The sequence below is a fragment of the Hipposideros armiger genome, unplaced genomic scaffold, assembly GCF_001890085.2.
Source record: "Hipposideros armiger isolate ML-2016 unplaced genomic scaffold, ASM189008v1 scaffold_619, whole genome shotgun sequence".
NCBI lineage: Eukaryota > Metazoa > Chordata > Mammalia > Chiroptera > Hipposideridae > Hipposideros > Hipposideros armiger.
In genome coordinates this window covers 800574-813239 of record NW_017731969.1, presented here as the reverse complement: position 1 = coordinate 813239, position 12666 = coordinate 800574, and the positions used below count along the sequence as shown (strand labels likewise).

General features: G+C 42.6%; 1 protein-coding gene across 1 annotated transcript in view; it reads left to right on the top strand.

Annotated features, from left to right (window-relative positions):
- Positions 1 to 6: 6 nt before the first annotated feature.
- The window catches only part of ARHGAP35 (Rho GTPase activating protein 35), a 150953-nt gene continuing 138293 nt past the window's right edge, over positions 7 to 12666 (top strand). Inside the window, exon 1 of the mRNA XM_019625214.1 lies at positions 7 to 133. The gene's annotated coding sequence lies outside the window, so the exon portion shown is untranslated. The remainder of the gene's footprint in view (positions 134 to 12666) is intronic.

The window sequence follows — 12666 nt, the reverse complement described above, 5'->3', positions numbered from 1 at the left end:
GGCCCCCCGCCGCCGGAGCCGCTGCCGCCGCCTCTGCCGCCGCTGGAGGAGGAGTAGCAGAACATGGCGCCGGGGCCGCCGTCCCCGCTGTCGGGATCCCGGAGGCCGGGACCGCGCTGAGGGCGCCCAGCTGGTGAGTGCGCGAGCTGGCGGGCCCCGGCTCCGAGGCTGGGCGCCGCCCCGCTGCGGGGTCCAGGGGGAGGCGGGGACGGCGGGGCCCGGAGCCCGCGAACAATGGAGGAGCCGGAGGGGGAGGGGAGGGAGCGGCCCCCCAGCCCCCGGGCCCCACTGGCCCCGCAGCTTCGCGCTGCGGCCCGGCCCGCGGGGCCCGGTTGCCCTTCGGACATGCCCCTGACCACCCCAGCCCTGCTGTCCCCTCGTCTGCCCCCACCCTCCGATCCACTGGGATCTCGGTGTCTGCCTCGCCCCCCCACTTCAGCCACTCTCTTAGCAATTCTACGGACCCTTTTCCACCTTCACTCATCCTGGACTCTGCAGTGCTCAGGGGACCCACCTCCTCGGTGACCCTTATGCATCTTTTAATTCTCGACCCCCACTTTGAGATTCGTGACCCCTCTGTCTCCTCTCGGATTCCGCTTTCACCACCCTGCGGACCTATCCCCTTCTTTGACCTATCTACTCTTAACCCTTCCTCTCAGAATCTTGCATCCCCAGGAGCTGTCCCTCTAGGACCTGTGGTTCCACCTCCTTGGAGGTCTTTCTGAGACTCTTCGTCTAGGCACTACTGCCCCAGGTCTTCCTCTTGGACTTAATTTCACCCCCCTCTTGGGCCCTACTGCCCACTCATAGCACCTGCTGCACCCCAGGGATGCCCCTGGTCTCTCTGACCCTTCCATGCTTCAGTTCTGTCTCCTGCTCCTTCTCGGACTCCGATGCACTATGCTGTCTCCTGCTCTTCTCAGATCTTGCTCCCCTTGGCCATTCAGACCCTTGCCGCTCTTTCAGACCTTTCTGCTTCCCGGCTCTGCCCCTTGGCCAATCTCAGCTCTTGCTGTGTCCCCTAACCTGCTTGCTTTCTGACTCTGCCTTCCATGAAGCAGTGTCCTCCCTGTCTCTCACCCGGCAGCTTGTTCATTTCTGCCATTCATAGCTCTGCCTTCTCTCCCTAACCCAGCTTCTCCGCAGCCTCAGTGCAGCCCTGAGGCCTCAGTCTGCCCCAGTGTTCTCCTTGAGGTTTTCTCTCCCCACCTCCTTATTGGCACTCTTGAGCTGTTTCATTCATTTGCTCCCCGATTCTTTGACCTGTCTCCTGTTCACTTCTCTCAAGACATGTTTCCATCCTCCTCTTTGCTCCAAGTCCTTTTCTCTCCATTTTGGCCCTTCTTACGCTTGCCCCTTTACCTCACTGAACCAGCCATAACTTCTCTCTCACCCATCTCCCCCTTTCCGTTCTGCATCTCACAGACCTGTCCCAAATCCTTTTTGCACCTGCTCTTTCATTTGTTCATTTCTGCCCCATCTTCTCTATTTACTGTCTGCCAGCTCTGCCCCTTTTGGAGCTGTCCACTTTGCTCACCTGTTTTCTTGTACCCATTTTAACTTGCCTGCCGCTGTCCTCTCTAGGATTGGTCCTTTTTAACCCTGGTCATCTTGCAACTGCCTCCCACTTACATTGCCTCTGAATTCTACGTTTCCCACCTAACCTTCTCTGCCCCCACCATTTTGATTCAGCTCTCAATCTTTACTTTGTCCTTTCTTGTATTCATCCTCCCCTCTTTGCCCTGCCTCGTTTTTATACCTCCTTTTTGAGTCATCTCCCCAGTTCTGCCCAGTATTAGAGATGTCTTCTCAATTGGTCGTACCTGTCATGGTCTGCCTCCTTACCCCCAAGTCCCCTCTTGGAGCCTCCTGAGTTCTTGGATGGATTCTCCCTCTCTTTTGAAACCCATCTCCCAATTCTGTCCCTCGTTGACCTTTTTTCCTCCCTCATCTTTTCTTTCCCCTTGTATCTTACCAGGCTCCTTTTCATCCCGTTTAGTTCCTATCAGACTTGGTTCTCGCAGCTCCCCTCCCTTGACCTGCCCATTCCCCACTGAATGCTTCCCCTCTTCAGGCTTGCCTTTCTCTAGTCTCCATCCTCAGCTTTGGAGGGAAAGGGGCTAGGTTGGGCCTAGGGTTCGATAGGCTCCGATTTAGACTGCAAATTCCCTCTGTGCCTGATCCTCAGGGTTTTATGCTGAGGGATCCTGTGAGATCTGGGTAAATATTAGGAGGGGGCTGGTTGATTGGTTACTGATCTCCAGTGTGGGAGTGTCCCCCCCAGTTCTTCCCCTTCCCGCCCCTTCTACCAAGGTTAGTGGTGGGGGTAGATCTCTTTCCATTGCCCGGTTTTCTTTCCCACTCCCATTTTGCTCTGCAGCCCCTTCAATTCCCTGGCCTTGCTACTTTGTGTCCTTGGGAAAAGGAGAGTGCAGCTGCTCACAGGTCTTGCTTCTCTTTCTCCCTTTCCCTGCCCTCTTTTCTGAGCGATTGTAGAGAAAGTTGTACCCTCTCGCCCCTCCCACCTCCAAGCCAGCACCATGTGGGAGAACTTAGGAGTGTGCTTCTTTTTTTTTTTTTTACTCCTGGCTGGGGAAATGACAGTTCACAAGTTCTCCCCAACCCCACCAGGGGTTATGAACACCCTTGGTGTTTACTGCTGTGGGTCTGCAGAAGAGTCCCGCCTTCCCTAACTGCCTCTGGTTTGCAGGGTGACCTTTGGGAGGGTTGGGGGACGCTGGGCTCGCTTCTTTTTCACCTCTGCCCTGGGAAGGCTCCAGCTTCCTGGTCTTCAAAATAGTGAAGGCCTGGATTTGGAAAGCTGTTTGCCGTTGTTTGTTGAAAGAGAGAGTGCCAAGTGTCACTCAGATTTCTGCCCTCTGGTATTACAGGCCCTCCCAGCCACAGGAGCTGAATGCCTCTGGGCAGAGTCATGCTGGATTAAGGGGGAAAGGGGCTCACTGGTGTACAAGGGGTATGTGAGCGGGCCCTGACACTCCCCAAGCCTTTTGAGTGACCTGATTTGATAGAGTGAGAAAGGAGTGCCAGAACTGGCTGATTTGATTGGATTTTTTGGACTTATTACCTGGGAAATGTGTCTTAGCTACCTTTCCTTGAGCTGTTTTCTTCAGTGATCTTATGTTAGGGGTGGGATTTAGGAAATTCATTCAGAGGAAGAGGTGGTTTTTACAGAAAAGCCTTCCAACCATTTTCCTTCCTTAACCTTAGGAGAGGGAGCCTTTTGCATGTTCTGGGTTTATTTATTTTATTTCTTAAGTAAATCAAAAGCCTGACTTTTTCCCCCTGTGGCCTAGGGCAATTGCATATTAAAGCAGCCATCCAGCTGTGAAGGAGCCATTTACTGGAAGGACTTTATTTCTTAACTGAGCTATGATCAAACTTTGTTTACTTCAGCACTTATTCAGAAATAGTTCTGTGTGAACACATTTGAAGTAAAAAATAAAAAACATTCACTGTCATCTACAGAATTGGACCATTGACTCATCACATGTTAGGGCATTTGTATATGAGACAATGAGGGGGCTGGATAGTAGATTCTTCTGGCTCTTTTAGCTTCTAACTTCTTAGGACTTTATAAATTTTCTGACAACCAGAGGCTGGTAATTTTAATTATCTATGGCATGTGTCTTCACCATTATTGACTTAAAGAATTTTGGTTCATTTCCGCTGGTTTCTGTTCATTTCTGAATTTTGTGAATCATGATTCTCTGAATTTACTTTACAGTTTATGTTCCCTAAGTTGGTATAAATAGTTGTTTTGTTTTTTATTCTTAATGTGGAAGTGGCAGCTAATTAAGAATAAAAACAACTGTGTATGCAATATCACTTAAATTTGTGTTCCAGAGTTTTAACATCACTGGTAGCACAGAAAGTTTCTGCAAGCCCAAAGCCTAAGTTTATAGAATAGTAAGAAAGGAGATAGATGAACAAAGAGCTGACTTGTTTCTTCCTAAACTGATAACTGATGTTCCAGACTGTCAGTTTCTCTGATGGCAGCAGAGGCTCTAACCCCTGCATCAGCAATTGCTTTCACGATGGAATTGGATGCTACAGAAATTCGTGATGGTAGCCTTGGCCTCCTGGACCAGTTGATAGTGCCAGTTGGGGATTGGATGTGGAGCAGGTGATAGTGGTAGATGACTACTTTCAACCTAGTGACGTGCCTTCAAGGATCTTGCCCTGCCTAGAAAATCTTTGTAATACTGGCCTGATCAAAGTTCCTCTCATCTACCTTTTTTTTAAGCCTTTCTTTTTGGCTATGTTCCCCTTCCCTTACCCATCGCCTCTTTTTCCTTGATATGATGAATTTTTCTTGGCATGATCCATTTAGGACAATAAGAAATCAAAAAATAGTCATTCCTTTTCATACCAGACACATGGAAGGTGTTGTCCCTGTGCAGATTCATGGGCCTGATGGTGGCTTTTGGCAAAGTACAGCCTGAGAGGAATGAGGGTTGCACAGGTGACCGTAAACCACAGCCTCATACTCATATGTGTTTGGTCAGTCTGTACGTGATGGGGAACTATCAGGTCAGTACAGTCGGGGATAGAAAAGGTGAGAGTGGTTTTCCAAGTCTCTGGTCTCCTCTGCCTTCCCTTTTCTGTCTGCTGTGAGGTTCAGAAAGGTGTTAGGCCTCTTGTAGGGCCTTCCTGTGATCTGCTGCAACTATTGTCATTCTCTACCTGATGGTCTAAACAGTGTCTTAATTCACTCAGCGAGTGGGAGGGACATTTTATAGATTATCTAGTCCAGTTGTTTAAATTTTCTTTTTCATACTATATAGAATAGATCAATTTGGAGATTTTCTGCTTGAAGGGGGAGGAAGGTGACTAGCAGGAATCCATCCCTTGGCCTTGGAGCAGCACAGTTTGAAAATCAGTGCCTAGTCAGGCCTTCTCATTTACAGACAGAAAAATGGAAGGCAAAAGGGGAATGGTGACAGGCTTCCTGTCATAGTTGAAAGACTACTGGACATACAGGTGGGAGACCTTCTGCTCTAGGCCTTACTCCAGTTAGTTGGAACGTTGGACAAATCTCTATACCTCTCTGGACTTCACATTTATAGTCTGAAGTGTAGTATATCGTCCGCTCTGCTTGTAGATTCCAGTTTTCCTGGGTCACATACCAAGTTAGAGCTGAGACTGGACTCCTGGTGCTACTCTAACCAATCCCCCCGCCTTTCCCCAAATTATATCCTGTAACCCAGAATGGGGGTAGGGGCTCTTTCCCTGGGGAATTGAAGTAAAATGAACCGGATTACCTTTGTTGTATACTTTATGAAATGTAAAATAAACATTGCCTCTCGTTCAGTAATTTGCTTGGAAATTAGTTTATAACTTGGGGAAAAGGGGCATCCAGACTGTATTAACTGCATAACTAAAACCATATATCTCTTTTCCAAACAAGATGGAATTTTGCAAGCTGAGTCATTGTGAACCTAGGCTCTCAAATAGCAATGGTCTGACTAGCACTTGAATTGCTGTTATTAAGAAATGCAAACCATTCATGTTCATCTTGCCGAAAGTTTATTTCTATTTAATTTTGATATCGTGCTTTATCAGGCTTCATCTATGAAGAATTCTTGACAATAACTTTTGGCATCTGCCAGTCTGATTTTCATTTATTTGCTTCTCTGATATTAAGAAATACCATTAAGTTGACATATTAGCTGAGAACCAGGTACTTTCAGTCATGAAGTATCATCACAGGAAAGTTTTTTTAGTTGAAAATAGCCAGACTTGCCTATCTCCTTCATCTTCCTTTACTGAAATGAACATTTTCATTTTATGAAATTTCCAACAGTTGTGATTGTTGCGTTATGCATCTACAGGTATTTTGTGTCATTTTTGTTCTCCTAGTGTCTCTGTCTGCATTCTTATTTGGAAAATGTCCTCTTGCTGGTCACTATAGTAATATTTGCACTTGGTAAGGAAATTTGAACAATTGAGAGGCGGCTTCCTGTGGTGTAAAGAATGTTGAATTGATAATAAAGAAGAAACCAGCGTCCCAGCCCTGGCTCTGCTGCTTACTGGCTGTGTGACTTCAGCCAAATCATTTTCACTTCTTTGCAGTTTCTTCTTTTGAAAAATGAAGGGACTATACTAGTTGGTTCCCCTTCTGCCTTATTTTATAGCTAATAATACTCAATTGTCTTCTCTGCCTAGATAGTAAACTCCTTGAGGAGAGGGACCCTCTCATATATCTTTGAGTTCCCATCACACCTAGCAAAATACCTTGTACACTGTAGGCCCCACTGTGTAATATTGATTGAACCCAAACAGGTGCCAAAGCCTTTTTTTCTTTTCTTTTTTTGATGAGGAGGAGATGTGTGTACCAACTATCATGGCCAGTTTTAGGCTTTAAACTCTTAGAGGACATGCCCTCCTCGTCAGCATTTAATTGTCACACACATATATACACATACATCATAAGTGTCGTGACCAGGGTTACACAGCTAGTAGGTGGTAGGGCTGTGTTAGGAATCCATGTCTGTCTGATTCCAAAATCTGTGTTTGTTTTATTAAGCTGCCTTGCCTTGCCTCTCTGGAATATAAGAAGAAGCTATAATTCACCCCCTTGAGGAATTTATTGTCAGTTACAAACAATTAACTATATATATATATATATAATATAGGGTGGGGCGAGGGAAGTAAATGTTGAATAGACTTCTGATTAATTTTTGGCTCCTTGGAAGGCAGTTTTATATTAATAATCCTAAAGATTTTTGTATTTAGAGACTGAACACACAGTAGGTTTCATATCATAGTATTTTGAAAAGAATCTACAGCTGTATACCAGCTTGTAATTCTAGCCAACATGTTGAAAAGGTTGAACAATTTATTTCTGATCTGGATTCAAACCAGGTATAAAAAAATTGTATGTAAAATTGTATGTGTAAGTAAACTTGTCTAACAGAAGATAGAAATGTTTGGTCATGGAATGACTCCTAAATCTATATATTTTTTGGCAAATAGAAAAGTACCTGAGTAGTTTTTGAGAGATTTTCTTCTTCTGAGAAAACTCTAGGCAACTGGAAATGTCTAGATAAAAATACACTTTGCCCCTTGACTTGTTTGTGTGATGCTCACTATAATCTTTTTTTTAAAACTGCAAATCAGAAAATTATTAAATAATGTTGGGGTGATGTTGGCCAGCTTCAGCTAATAGCCTCCTGAAGTGTAATAAAATTTTACAAAAATATTTTTGTGTTGTACTTCTCCCCATCTCCATTTAAAAAGAATGGTCAAACCGTGGCTTCATCTGTTACAGCCTGCACTGCTTGGAAATAAGACAAAGGAAAATGATTACCCTTAATTGCCATGGGCAATTAAAAAGGATTCTTTGTTCAGTAACAAATTGATTGTGTACAAATGAAAGTCAGCACTGCATTAATACAAGATTATTAGATTCTTGAAATCTGCATCTTCAGCTAGAGTGGCTTTCACTTCAAGGAAATCGTTTAACTGGGAATAGGGTACCTAAATGAATGGCGATAAAAGTAGCACTGGGTCTTGATTTTTCAAAAATGTTTATTAAATTTGTAGGTGGAAGGCTGGTGGATGCCGCTTTTGTGATACCCTTTTTAATCGCCTGAAAAGAAATCATTGAATACTTTTTTTAACGCTGCTGGCCTGTAGGGAATTTCTTCCTTTGATTGGTCAGTCAGTTGAAGAATGCAGATAAAACCTTTGATAAATGAGGAAAAAGGGGAAAGGGCCCCTGACTGCTGCAGGAGTGGGTCTTGGCTGTTGGCATATGCCCAGAATTAGTCAACAGCCAGAAAGGCTTGAAGATGGCAGCTTTAGCAAAAGGAGTTGTGATTTGATGTTGTATGCGTGTGTACAAGGAATACATATATTTTCTTGTGTACAAATCCCCTTTTAACATTTTTTTCATTTACTTTTTAAAAACGTACATGTAGAAAGGTGGATAAGTCTTAAGTGTACATTTCTGAATTTTTTACATGTTGTACAAACCCCTGTTTCATATGACAGAGCATAATTTCGTTTTCCACACAATTCTTAATAAGTTGGAAATTATTTGAGAGCCTTTATATGGAAGGTGCTTAAGTCATGACTTTAATATACGAATGTGAATGTGTAAGATGATATCTATAACTTTTCCAAGTTTGTTCAAGGTCACATATCTGATAAAGAATGAGATATTGGTGATCTGGTACAAATTACCACAAGTGCCAAAAACATTCTTTTGATAACAGATGTTCCCTATCTGTGCTGTAATTTCAGATTTTTTTGGTCTCTGTTTGCTGGGAATTAAAAGGAAATAGGTGGTCACTACTGGTGATATCACAATGGGCAAACTGTAGACTTTCTGGAGAGCAGTTTGGCAATGTTTTAAGAGACATACAGTCCTTGATCTACTTAAAGGAATCTATATGGACCAAGAAATAGAGATGAGGGTGAAGATTGTATACAAAGATGTTAACTATAGTCATGTACATAAAAAAATAAAACAGTCTAAGTGTTTTAGCCTTAGGGAATGGTTGCTTTATGGAAAAGTATGGCGTCGTTAAAATAGGATGTTTTGGAGAATTCTTGACATGAGAAGGTGCACACAAAATAAAATTAAGTGTGAGAAAAAAGCAGGATGTAGAACCATAAACAGTAAGATTTCAGTTATTTTAAAATACGTTTGGGAAAATGTGGAAGAAATATGTCCAAGTGCTGTTAGTATTGATCTGTATGCTGTTGAATTTTAAGCGATTAAAATTTTTTTCTCTGAATTTTCCCAAGTTTTCTGCAATGGTTTTACTATTTTTGATTCAGAAAAAAAAGATAAACAATTTTTTTTTTCAGTGTGATTGTAGTATGGCTTTTTTTTTTTAATGTAAATATCTGAAGGAAAAATTGAGCTGAAAAGCAAGAAAATAGTAACAGTGAGATCTGTTGGACTGTAGTACTTTTGAAGTTGAGGCAGTCACTCTTTCTTGGAACAATAATTGAATTAATTGTTAGCAATATTAGCCAGTTAATAACAATAATATGCTTGTTGTACACCAGGATACTGCTGAGTGTTCCCTCATGGAGCCCCCTCACAGTAATCCTCTGAGGTAGGTGGTATTTCATTTTCTAGTGGGCGAAGTGGGGCTTCCAGAGGGGACTTGTCCAAGGCCACGTGGTCAGTAGGTCCCTGTAGCAGCCTGCTTCAGAGCCGTTGCCATGAGCCCCTACTTTCTGCCACCTTCTCTGGTGTGCTACTTTACACTGTACAGAACTGAGGAGAAATGGAGCCTACTTCATGGCTGATAGCTGTAGCTAAACCCCTCAGTTCTCTTTTTCAGGAAGGATTCCACCGCCCCCTCCCCCAGTCCCCACTCCATGCTTGTTTTAAGAGAACGGAGCCATTAGTATATTACATTTTCCTTTTCTTAGTCAAAATTAGGAATGGCCATGAAATTAGTTATATCTTCCCTTTTATGAGCCAAAAATCTTTACACAAGTAAGATTTAATTGTATTTATTTAATATATTTAATTAATTATATTTAAATATTTAGATAATTAAGGGCTATTAAGCAGAAGAGGGAACAAATTATTCCTTTGTAGCTCCAGAGGATAGAGATATAGGGAGACAAGTTTTATTATTCCTCCCCCCCTTCCCATTCAATCAATGTTTGGGTGTCTACATTGTTTAAACTACCACTTATACAAAACATGCCTCCTCCTCTCAGAGAGTTTACATGCCATTTATAAAACAAAAGGGATTCTTCCTTTACAGGTAACACAAGGAACACCCTGTTTCTGTATCAGAAAGTAAAAAATTTAGAAGGCCAGTGGCCTGATTTTCTTCTTGATCTTATCTTAAAGAAGTAAGTGTGACTAAACATTTCAACTCAAGAATGCATTGACTAGGAAGATAGATTCATCTTATTATGAGAAAGAACCTTTTAAGACAGTGGTTCAAGTTCATGTTTTATCTTGAACAAGAAATAATTTGGAGATTTAAAATTTTACTTCGTTTGTTTTTAGTGTTATTTAACTAGACATTTGCATACACGTATACCTATTTATTTACTGGTCATTTCTTTCATGAGGGAGAGTACTGGCAGTCCTGATGTTCAAGTGCACTGTGAGGGGGTTTTATATTCAGACATAAGGAAGAAATTGTGGAATAGCTTTGGAAGCTCCACAGCATTTTGTTTTCCTATCTTGTTCCCCCACGTGTTCTGTGAGCTTATTTATCCTAGAACTCATCAATAGGAGCACAATATTTGTTGAATTAAAGGTATGAATTTTTGAGAGAAACAAGGAAAAAATAAAGTCTCTGGAGTCGTTCAGTCCTTAGGTTCTTGGGATTCCTCTAGCCCTGTAAAGAGCCTTGTCTGCTGTTAGTTTTCATTTCACTTCTCTCCAACCTTGTGACCTTGGACAAGTCATTTATTTTAATTGAGTTCTCCTATAAAATAGGCCTAAATACCTGCTCTGTCTGCCACAAGGCTTTTGTGTTGTAATTCCAGATTTTTTTGGAGAACTAAATGCCAAGAGTGAATGTGGAAACTAAAGTTGGAAAGCCTTTCAGTTTTCTGGGAGAATGAAAGAGAAAACAATTTGGTTGACTAAACTGTTTCGGTATGCCAGTGTTTTAGAGTGCTACAGAGGCAGCAGGATGAAATTCTGAATCAGTAGAGCAGTACATGCTGTTAATCTGTTGACTTGTAACTTGCCCCCAGGTAGCAGTCATTTTTTAGGGTCTGATCAGTAAGAGCCTCACACATCTAAATGTTATAGGTCATAGGCCAAATAACAATTGTTAGGATCGGTTGGGTTTTCACAGTGTTAGGACTGACGCCTCAGTTACTCTTTCTCTCATCATGACACATGGCCTTGGTTTGAGTCCTAGCCCCACCTCTCGCCAGCTGTGCACACTTAGCCATGACACTTAAACTTTGGGGCCTCAGGCACCTCCTCCATAAAAAGGGGAATATAGTAGTATGTACTCATAGGGTCACTGTGCAGATTAAAGCGAGAGTGTATTTTAAAAGCTTGTAACAATGCCTGGATCATGGGAAATGCTTTGTAAATGTCATTTTTAGGGCAGTGGCTTGGCTTTTATGTACCAGTTGAAGAATATGGTGGTGGGAAAACAAATACAAATATATCCATTTTTAAGTTTTGTCAGGAGAATGTTAGAAAAAAAGAAAGAAAACTCTTCTCACCATTATATTATTAAAAATGTAGGATCCAATATCAGAATAAAAGATAGCCTTTCCCAAGGAAGTTGGTAGCCTGACATGGACATATGTAGATATATGTTTCTAATTCCCATTTCTACACAGACTGGGGAAACTTTGCCACAAGCCAGCACCTGTAATATGTGAACAGGTGTCTAGACAGACAGGCATAGATTCACGTACATTTATTCTGTCACCTGAAAAAAGCTGTGTGACTTGTCTGAGCCTTAGTTCTCTCCTGTATAAAATAAAGATACTAATGTCTACCTCACAGGATTGTTGTGAGAAACTGAGGTAATGAATGAAGTGTTTGGCATATTAAGTGCTCAATTGATGGGGTTAGGTCCTCATTGGGTGCCAGTTCATGCTGTGTGCCACGGGGAATTCCAAGAAGTAGGGTATTGTGCTTGTTTGCAGAAGTCTTCTCGTCATCCTTCCCTTTCTTGTCCCTTCTCTCTACAAGTCACTGGAGTCACTAAGCAAAAACCTGACTGTTGCACTCCCCTGCTTGAGAATCTTCAGTGCTTTTCTTTTGCCTGCGAGGTAAAGTCCACGTTGTTAGTGTGGCCTATAGAATCCTTTACAGCTGGGTGCATCCTACCTTCCCAGCCTCATACATCTCAGTCTCTAGAACATGCTGTGTTTCTTTTCTTTCTGTCTCTGTTCTTGATGAAGGTGGAAAGAGAGTGCCCTTTCCAGCCCTTCTCAGATTGGTCAGTTTCCTACTCATCCTTCAATGTCCCCTCGAATGTCCTCAGACCTTCCTGGGGTTGTCCGCAGCTCTGTTCTGTTAGCACTTTGCTCGGGATGGTATGCATATCGCTTGTTTTTGTGTAGTGATTATGTTCTGATGGTTCTGTATCAGTGTCCCCAAAACACCCAAACTGTTCCTTCCCCCCTCCCTGCCCCCCGGCCACCTAGTTCTCTTCAGAGACATCAGTGTTTAATCAGAGATATTTTTTCCTTCCAGAGATACTTTGCGCATATACGAATAAGCAAATATAAATATGTATGGCCTCCCTATCCCTTTACATGCATAGTAGCATACTATAATTGTTGTTCTGTGTCTTCCTTTTTTTTTTCACGTTTTGGGATATTCTGTGATAGCACAAAGGGGAAGAGTCCTTGTTCTTTTTTGCAGCCTCCTGGTTTTCCATTATACAGATAGAATGTAATTAGCCAGTCTCCTGTTGATGGGTATTTACAATAATTTGTTTCCAATTCTTTGCTTTTGCAATCGGTGCTATAAGGCAAACTTGAATATGTATAATTTTGCATGTGTGAGGTTATATCTGTAGGGGAAATTCCTAGAAGTGGAATAGTTGTCTTCTATTTTTTAAAGATTTTTTTTTTTTATTGGGGAACTGGGGGGATGGGGACAGTGCTGGGGAATTGGGGGAAGGGGAACAGACAAGTTGCTGTCGTTTTTGTTCTTCAGTCTAGTTGTGGAGGACG